Below are 9,709 nucleotides of genomic sequence, written 5' to 3'. Positions count from 1 at the left end.
TGGCTGGAAGTGCAGTAACAAGGATGGGGCTGCTCCTCAGTAGCCAACGGATTGATTGGTGGAGGAGGCAGGCTGGATGAGAAGTGGTAAGTGCCCTCTTCTCCCAGGATGACCCGGCAAATGTGAAAGGAAAATTGCTGGATCCCCCCTCGTGCCCAAGACCCCTGGCATCTGTCAAATGTGAAGAGGGAAGTTTGTGTCCTTAGAGCAGCGGTTCTCAACCTGTGGGTCACGACACTTTGGGGGTCAAACGACCCTTTCACAGGGGTCGCCTAAGACCATCAGAAAACACATATATAATTACATATTGTTTTTGTGATTAATCACTATGCTTTAATTATGTTTAATTTGTAACAAGGAAATTGGGGGTCACCACAACATGAGGAACTGTATTAAAGAGTCGTGGCATTAGGAAGTTTGAGAACCACTACCTTAGAGGGACTTGCTGCTGCCTGGCACATAACCTCAGAACTTAATTGAAGGAAGGAGTGTGAGGGGGTCTTGGCCTTATATCTGTGGATATCCATAGAGTTGCAATCCTACTTGAAAACAAGGACTGGCATTTTGGAAGCTGAGATTTAATTAATACAACTTGGTATTTTCTGGAGATGGAAGGGACATGGGTCTTGAATAACAATGTCTAAGTTGTATTTTTGCCTCTACCACTGACTCATTAAGTGGCCTTGGACAACTTGTGCTTCCTGTCCAAACCTGTTTTAACATCAGTAAATTGGGGTCACTCTTACCCCAATAATCTCATATTGCCTCATCTATCCTTTACTTGGGAAGTAAAGGAGCTTTTTAAAGTCACAACATTACCTTATTTACTCACTGATCATGCACTGAGCACCTGTCATGTGGCAGTCCATGGTGAGCACCAAGAATACAACAGTGACTGAGACAGTCATAATCCTGGCCCTCATGGAGCTGCTGCTTCATGGGAATATACTGATGGTGAACCAGTAAATAACTGGGCAGATAAAGTAGTTGGATACTCTGGTAAGCAGTATAAAGAAAACATACAAGGCTCTGAAAGAGAAAAGACTAGACCTGAGTTAGGGAAGCAGGCATATCTTAGAAAAGATATCCCAAAGACCTTTACACTGAGACCTGAGCATAGGAGACAGCTGTACAGAGTCACAGCAACACATTCCAGGCAGAGGTATGTTACCTCTATTCTCACTTTGCTGAGAGTTTTTATAAAAATGGGTGTTGGATTTTGTCTAATGCTTTTTCCAAATCTATTGCTATGATCATGTTATTTTTGTCTTTCAGTTTGTTTATGTGATATATCACAATAGTTGATTTGAAAATATTGTACCAGCCTTGCATCTTGGAATAAATTCCACTTGGTCATGGTGTATGATCTTTTTAATATATTGCTGGATTTGATTTGCTAATATTTTGTTGAGGATTTTAGCATCTATGTTCATCAAGGATATTGGCCTGTAATTCTCTTTCTTTGTAGTGTCTTTATCTAGTTTTGGGATTAGGATAATGCTGACCTCATAAAAGAGCTTGGAAGTGTTCCTTCCTCTTGGATTTTTTGGAATAGTTTGAGGAGTATAGGTGTTAGTTCTTTGAATGTTTGGTAAAACTCACCTGTGAAGCTGTCTAAACCAGGGCTTTTGTTTGCTGTGAAGTTCCTCAGGAAAAGGGCAAGCAGGTCAGCTAATCAATGATGTAAGACAATGAATCAGCTCCACAAAGGCAGGTAGGTCTTTCCCTTTTAAATGTATTCATTTGCATTTCTGTGTGTTCGTGGAACTAATGTGGAAAGGATTAAAGTAGGAAAAATATGTTTGGTTTCCAACTCATATTTTTTCAGTGATTATAAGAAAACCTGCCCTGCCTGGTGAATCTTGTTTGCAAAGGAAAGATATATTTCACAACTTACTAGTTTTAAACATAAATCAGATCATATTACTTCTTTGCTTAAAACCCTTCATGGGTTAATAAATGTTCTCAGAATAAACTTCACACTCCTTCCCATGGCCCACAAGCCCTGCCCTTCATCTGCAGCCACAACTCCTACTGTTCTCACATTAGTTCACTCTGCTTTGGCAGCTTTTGGCAACACTTGAGCTTTATTTTAAGCTTTACAGTTCCCTCTACCGGGAGTACTGTTCCTCCAGTATTATAAGAGTCTGACTTAAATGAAGGGAAAGCCCACCTAAGAATGGCACCAGCACAGAGGGAAGTGAGCAAAGCCAAGAGGTCAGCAGAGATGATTCCTGCTGAGGTCATAGAGCACCCAGACCATCAGCTGCATGAGAATGGAGACCTCTGCCTGCTTCACCCACTGCTGTGCCCTGGTTTTTGGAACCCAACATGCTGGGTGCTGGCCTTTTCCCTGCGGAACCACATTAGTTACTGTTAGAGTTCCCTCATAAAGTCCCAGTACTACATCACTACATGCTTCTCAAACTATAGGATGCGCAGCCCCAGTTCTGTGCAGAGGATGAAAAACAGTATCCAATACATCTTTCTAGAACATTAAGTTTATTACAAAACTTGAGAGAGTCAAATACTTAAATAAGAACCCACACAAATATGGGAGCAAAGATGATCAGGGGAGGGAGAAGGGCCCCAGGAAAAGCAGTTCCAGTCTCTGAAGTTTCATTCCAGTGGGGGCCTAGGGGTGGACTCACAGGGAGGGGAGCTTCTCCTCTTGACTCCCAAGGCGGCTCCAGGCAGTCCTCCAAGCTCAGAAGATATTTTGGATAAGATCCTTCTGAAGGTCATGGAGATGTTGGACACTGTCCTGATGTGAATCCCATGCAGAGAATGCCTCGCAGTTTGCACACCTTCATGGTCCACTGGCCCAAGCCCTCTCACCTTGCCCACGCTGCATCTATTTCTGGCACAGCTCTAACCACAGCTGTTTGTATCTAGCCTCTGGCTCATGTCCCACGACACATGGCCTGCCTCCCTCTTGCACTCTGGCTGGGTGAATTGTCATCTTCTCCTGAGCACTGGCCGAGTGAACTGTCCTCCTCTCGGGCTCTGCCGGATGAACTCTTGGGCTCTGGTTTGGAGAACTGTTCTCCTGTCGCACTCTGGCTGGGTGAACTGTTCTCCTTTTGTGCTCTGGCAGGATGAACTGCCCTCCTTTTGGGCTATGGTTGGATTGTCCTCCTCTCTTGGGCTCTGGCTGGATGAACTGTCCTCCTCTCTTGCATTCTGCCTGGGTTTGGCCATCCGCTCTTCACTCTTTTGAAAATTATAATGGTTTTACTTGTTTTATACACTGCTTGGCAGTACATGATGTACAAGATAGAAATTTTATGAAAAATCTGAAGACCCTTCTAGTTACCCCCTGCCAGCCCTGTCTCTGGCCAGTGGAAGAGGCTAAGGTTCCCTCATAAGAGTGTCCAACTTGAAGAGAGTTGTCATTGGTTCTCCCCACTAGGGCTCCACCACAGCTTCTGGTGCCGCTGCTGCTATGGGTGGCAGGGGAGACACTAGGGTCATGCTGGAGTGCTGGTCTCTGGAAGTTGTTGTCCATGCTTCCCTGCTGCCTGGTTGATGGTCCTCCCCTGGTGCATGCTACCTGATTGGATGGTTTCGCCATCGTGAGTGCTGTCTGGTTGGATGGTCCTCCTCTAGTGCTGCACTGCCTGGTTGGATGGTGATCCTCCTCACCTACACTCTGATTGGGGGAGTGGTGGTGCTCCCTTGCATGCTGCCTGGGGGAGTGGAGGTGCTCCCTTCCAGGCTGCCTGGGGAGTGGGCATATTTGATTCTAGGCTTGGTGGTAGAGTCCCAGGGTCTCTGCCCTTCTTCCACGATGCCAAAACCCTCTGGGTTGTAGAAAGTCTCCTATTGGGGTCAGAGGAGGTGCAGGGTCTTACCTTTATCTTTCAGCCACAGATGTTCATTTTCATGTTTACGATATGGTAAGTCCCCATGATGTTACTGTGTTTTTTATCTGTGAATGATTCTTGTATTTCCTGCTTCTTATAGCCCAAGGTTTTCATAATCTGGCTGAATGAACTCTCCTCCTCTCAGGCTCGGGCTGAGTGAACTGTCCTCTCTTGCATTCTGCCTGAGCTTGCCCATCCACTCTTCACTCTTTTAAAAATTACATTGGTGTCACTTATGTTATTTTTATGCACTGTTTGCCAGTGCATGATGTACAACAAAGGAATTTTATGAAAAATCTAAAGACCCTTCTAATCACCCCCTGCTGGCCCTGGCTCTGGCCAGTGGCAGAGGCTGGGGTTCCCTCATAAGAGTGCCCAGTTTGAAGACAATTGTTATTGGTTCTCCTGTCTGGGGCTCCACCACAGCTTCTGGTGCTGCTGCTGCAGCTGTGGGTGGCGGGGGAGACCTTAGAGTCACGCTGGAGTGCTGGTCTTGAAGTGTCAGTCCTCAATTCTAGGTTGTTTCCAGGAGTTGTTGTCCATGCTTCCCTGCTGCCTGTATGGTCCTCCCCTGGTGCATGCTGCCTGGCTGGCTGGTCCTGCCCGGGTGCAGGATGTCTGATTGGATGATCCTCCCTTGGTGCCACACTGCCTGGTTGGATGGTTCTGCCCTGGTACAGGCTGCCTGGTTGGATGGTCCTCTCCTGGTACAGGCTGCCTGGTTGGATGGTCCTCCCCTGTTACAGGCTGCCTAGTTGGATGGTCCTCCCTTGGTGCTGCGCTGCCTGGTTGGATGGTCCTCCCCTAGTGCCTGCTTCCTGGTTGGATGTTCCTCCCCTAGTGCATGCTCCCTGGTTGGATAGTCCTCTCCTGGTACAGGCTGCCTGGTTGGATGGTCCTCCCTTGATGCTGCGCTGCCTGGTTGGATGGTCCTCTGCTGGTACAGGCTGCCTGGTTGGATGGTCCTCTGCTGGTACAGGCTGCCTAGTTGGATGATCCTCCCTTGGTGCTGCGCTGCCTTGTTTTATGGTCCTCTCTTGGTGCCACGCTGCCTGGTTGGATAGTCCTCCCCTGGTGCACGCTCCCTGGTTGGATGTTTCTCCCTTGGTGCATGCTCCCTAGTTGGATGGTCCTCCCCTGGTGCCACGCTGCCTTTTTGGATGGTGATCCTCCTCACCTGCCCTTTGATTGGGGAATGGTGATGCTTCGTTCCAGGCTACCTTAGGGAGTTGTGTGCTCCCCTGCATGCTGCTTGAGGGAGTGGTGGTGCTCCCTTGCTTGGGGGAGTGGTGATGCTCCCTTGCATGCAACCTGGTGGAGTGGTGATGCTCCCTTGCATGCAGCCTGGTGGAGTGGTGGTGCTCCCTTGCATGCAGCCTGGAGGAGTGGTGATGCTCCCTTGCCTGCTGTCTGGGGGAGTGATGATGCTCCCTTACATGCAGCCTGGAGGAGTGGTAATACTCATTTGCATGCAGCCTGGGGGAATGGTGATGCTCCCTTGCATGCAGCCCGGGGGGGTGCTCCCTTGCATGCTGCCTCAGGGAGTGGTGATGCTCCCTTGTATGCAGCCTGATTGAGTGGTGGTGCTCCCTTACATGCTGCCTGGGGGAGTGGGCATATTCGACTCTAGGCTTGGTGATGAAGTCCCAGGGTCTCTGCCCTTCTTCCTGATGCCCAAACCCCCTGGGTTGTGGAAAGACTGATGTTGGGGTCAGGGGAGGAGCAGGACCTTACCCTGATTTTTCGGCTACAAATGTTCATTTTCATGTTGCCTAAGATATGGTAAGTCCCATGATGTCATTGTATTTTTTATCTGTGAATGATTCTTGTATTTCGTGCTTCTCATAGCCCAGGGTCTTCATAATTTGGGCTACTTGATGGCCTAAGTCACCCCAGGGTGGCTCAATGTACGGTCTCATTTCTGCTGACTGCCCAACATTGATCCAGTGGTCTCTCATGATAACTTCCAGGATGAGTCTTTGGCTGGGGTTGAGGTTTATCATTTTTTGTAATAGTTTGTGGCATTGTTCAGACAGGAAGTATGGAATAAAGAAGCACCCACTCAAGATATATTCTGTAAGTTCTTCTAAAGTCTTGCCTACAAATGGAAATTCCCTGGTCGGCATCCTGTAGAGTACGACCCCCATGCTCCAGATGTCTACCTTCGGGCCCTCGTAAGGTTTAAACCGGAACAACTCTGGAGCCATATAGTGGGTAGTGCCACAGAAGGTGGTCAGTTTTTCTTCTGTAAATACTCGACTGAGTCCAAAATCAGCTAATTTTATGTTCAGCTCAGTATCAATTAGAATGTTCTCTGGTTATGTCCCGGTGTACTATATTCCTTTGATGACAGTAATGGACAGCTGAGAGTATTTGACAGAATGGGGCTTGCGCTTTCTTCTCTGATAGAGGACCAGACTTTTCTATATAGTCATGTAACATCCCTGTACAAGCATGCTCCATAAAGAGATATACTTGGTAGTCGGTGGTAATGACTTCAAATAATTTGACTATATTAGGATGGTTCAGTTCTTTAAGAGAATGAATCTCTTGGAATACATCTGAGGAACCTTCGCCTTTGATAATTTTCACGGCCACTTCTGTGCTGGTGACAATTGGCCCTTTGGCCAGGCCAGTCTAACCTCGCCAAAGGATTCCTTCCCGTTGCTCTTTAGGATGCCACTCCACTTTGCAGAAGTGTCTTCAAAATAATCACACATGGTGGGTTAAACAAATAGTATCTGTTTCCACTGAAGGGGATCAATGGGAGGAGGGGGAAGATGAGGAGGAGGAGGAGGAGGAAGAGGCAAAAACAATGACAAATCAATCCATAGTCCATATCCAACCACTCACTACCAATCAGCTTCCTGGGCTCAGCCAGGACCTTATACAGGAGTGATTTGCAATTGGATCACAGTTGCGCCTTATGAGATCAGAACAAGAAATGGACTAATCATGGTTGGGGATGAACCACAGTGGTTTTCTCACTTTTTGGTCTCATGACCCGATACTCTGGGAAAAGGTAAAAGGACCACCAAAGAGCTTTCTTTAACAATGTGGAATATTAAAGATTAATGTTTACTTTATTAGAAATGAAAATCTGTAAGATGCAAAAAAATAGGAAGGAAGGGAGGGAGGGAGGGAGGAAGGAAGGAAGGAAGGAAGGAAGGAAGGAAGAAAAGCCTGATTTATTCTCATGCTCCAGGTCTCAGTTCAAATATCACCTGCTTAGTGAGCTTCCCTGGTCCATCCATTCCTACCTGCCTCACCCAGCCCATCACGTTTGTCATCTTCATAGCACTGACCACAGTGTGGCTGATTCTTGTTTACTATCTGTCCTTCCCATGAAGGGAGGAGCATGACTGAAGTGTTCCCTGTGTCTAGCACATGAGTGGCAGGCAACACAGTAAGTGTTTAATCAATATTTGTTCAACGGATTAATAACGAGTTTGGGGAACAAAAGAAAATATGGCCAACTATTTATTTAAACAAAGTGATTCCTAAAACATCTTAAAAAACAGTCATGTTCTGTCCTCACTTAGGTTTGGAGGCAGATAAGATAGGAAAGAGGAGGGCTAAAGTCTGGCTTCCCAGGAATGTGGTCGCTCAGTGAGACTGAGGAAGGCCAAGTGATAGGAGCCTTGCTGTAAAGATGAAAGATGATTCATCCTTCATGGTACTTGCTAAGGATGCAATAAATTTGGAACCGTAATGAGGCTGCAAGTGTTTTTACACTTTGAATATCCAATACCAGATGACACAAAGGACTTGTCAGGTGACCCCGAGAGGGCCATTTAGGTGAATTTCTGTGGTACTTAAATGAACCATCTCTGTGGACAGAAGTGATGCTGAGGCTTGTTAATTTACATTTGTGGAAACACTGAAACCTCTGGATGGAAGACATTCTGCATGGGTACAAAGGGTGAGGTAATATGTTGGGGCAAATTCTATCCTTTATGGAGGCAGAGAGGGAACAGACAGGCTTGGGGACACTTAGGGGGAGCCTCTGGCACATTGTTTCAAACTAATCTTCAAAGAAAGCTCCCTACTTTCAGTACACTGAGTGTTTTAACCACATGTATAAGTTATTATTCTAGTAATTACTATAACATTTCCCTCCTAAAGTCTCAGCTCTGTGTAAAGGGAATCTTTAGAGGGATTAGCCTGTGAGTTTTTCCCTCTACTGCATTTTAGTTTGTTACTTTTACTACATCAGTGACACTCAGCTCCTAAGCATGACAGTCTCTCCTGCTGAGCTGATTGGGACCCAAATGGGGTCATCTCATCAATTCTAGACAGCTGTTCACAAGTTCCAGTCAGAGATAAGAATAAGCTCAAAAAGGAGAAGGAAGAATTTCAGCAAAAGCTGCCAGTCTATGAGTTAATTGTATCCATTTATAAAAAGTGGTATTAGTAGTTAGTAAATAATACCAATAGAGTAGATCATTTTCCTAGCATAATGATCCCTTTCAGCAAGATAAATGCATACTCAAAGATAAGACATTTAATGTAAAACTATCAAACCAAAAGCCAAGCTTTAAAAAAAAAGAAATAGGCTATCATCTTTTTCAATATGTTACATCAGTTATATGCTTGTGATTGTGCCCAAATGAACATATAGCTTTCTTTTTATTTTTCTTTATTGTTGAAAGTATTACATATGTTCCCTTTCCTCCTCATTGTCCTCTCCCAGCCTGCCCCCACCCCGCCCAGGCCTTCACCCGCCCCCCACCCATTGTCTGTCCATTGGTTATGCTTATATGCATACATGCTCTTTGGTTGATCTCTTATCCTCCTCTCCCCCAACCCCCCACCCTGGTCCACCCTCCCCTGCCTTCCCTCGGAGGTTTGACAGTTTGCTCAATGATTCTGTGTCTCTGGATCTGTTTTTGTTCATCAGTTTATATTTTTCATTATAGTCCACAAATTGGTGAGATCATGTGATACTTATCTTTCTCTGACTGGCTTATTTTGCTTAGCATAATGCTCTCCAGGTCCATCCATGCTGTTGCCATATAGCTTTCTTATGTTTTCCTTCACCTTGTAATTTGCTTAGTTTTGGAGGGAGGTGGGCAATAAGTAATTTTACTACTTGTTCTCAGGAGTAAGAATAATTTTTTGCTTTACTTTGCCTGGCTCTTCCTGAAAGAGGACTGAACTCCTTGACCCTTTCAATGGATCCAGACAAGTCTTAGGAACTGCTCCTTCATTCTTTCTCTGTTCATCTTATCTCCTGGGATTTTCTTTACTTGCTTTACCTCCAAAATCTCTTCTTCCTCAGGAGGTGGCAGGGCCCCTTCTTGCTGCTCAGAGGCCATGCAAGGTTGCGTTCTTTCCAGGGCCAGTCCTGCATGTGTCCACGAGCCCACACCAGCTCATTACGGGGTGCTTCCTCGACCTCAGCCAAGGTTCTGGTTACATGAATACCGCGCATGGAGCCACAGGAGAGGTTGCCCACATCCAGCCTGAGGACTTAGGATTTTTTCTTGTCTCCTCATACATGAGTGCCCTAGCTCATATTTCCTTTTTGTGCCCAAGTTTTCTCAGTAGCTGGAAGCATATCTTGATTTGGAAATTAGAAGCTTCTAAGGAGAAATATAAAAAAAAGAAAAAAAGGAAATTATTAAGAAATTTTAGATATTGTCTCGGAACTCTTCTGAAGCTACTAAATGCCTACACTCCAATTCCCCCCCCCCCCCCCCTCACCCCCTTCCTTTCTGAGTTTCCTTGTCCAGACTTGCCTTTTCTCTCCTTTTTCCCTTCCCCTTCCATCTCTTCTATTACCACTGACTAGAAGGAAAATGAGAATAGGAATTCTAACAGCTCCCTTTGGGGGAAAAAAA

The sequence above is a fragment of the Myotis yumanensis genome, unplaced genomic scaffold, assembly GCF_028538775.1.
Source record: "Myotis yumanensis isolate MYYU_CA2020_CCGP unplaced genomic scaffold, mMyoYum1.0.hap1 SCAF_5, whole genome shotgun sequence".
Lineage (NCBI taxonomy): Eukaryota > Metazoa > Chordata > Mammalia > Chiroptera > Vespertilionidae > Myotis > Myotis yumanensis.
The sequence above is the reverse complement of the archived record's forward strand: the minus strand, read 5'-3'. Positions refer to the sequence as shown.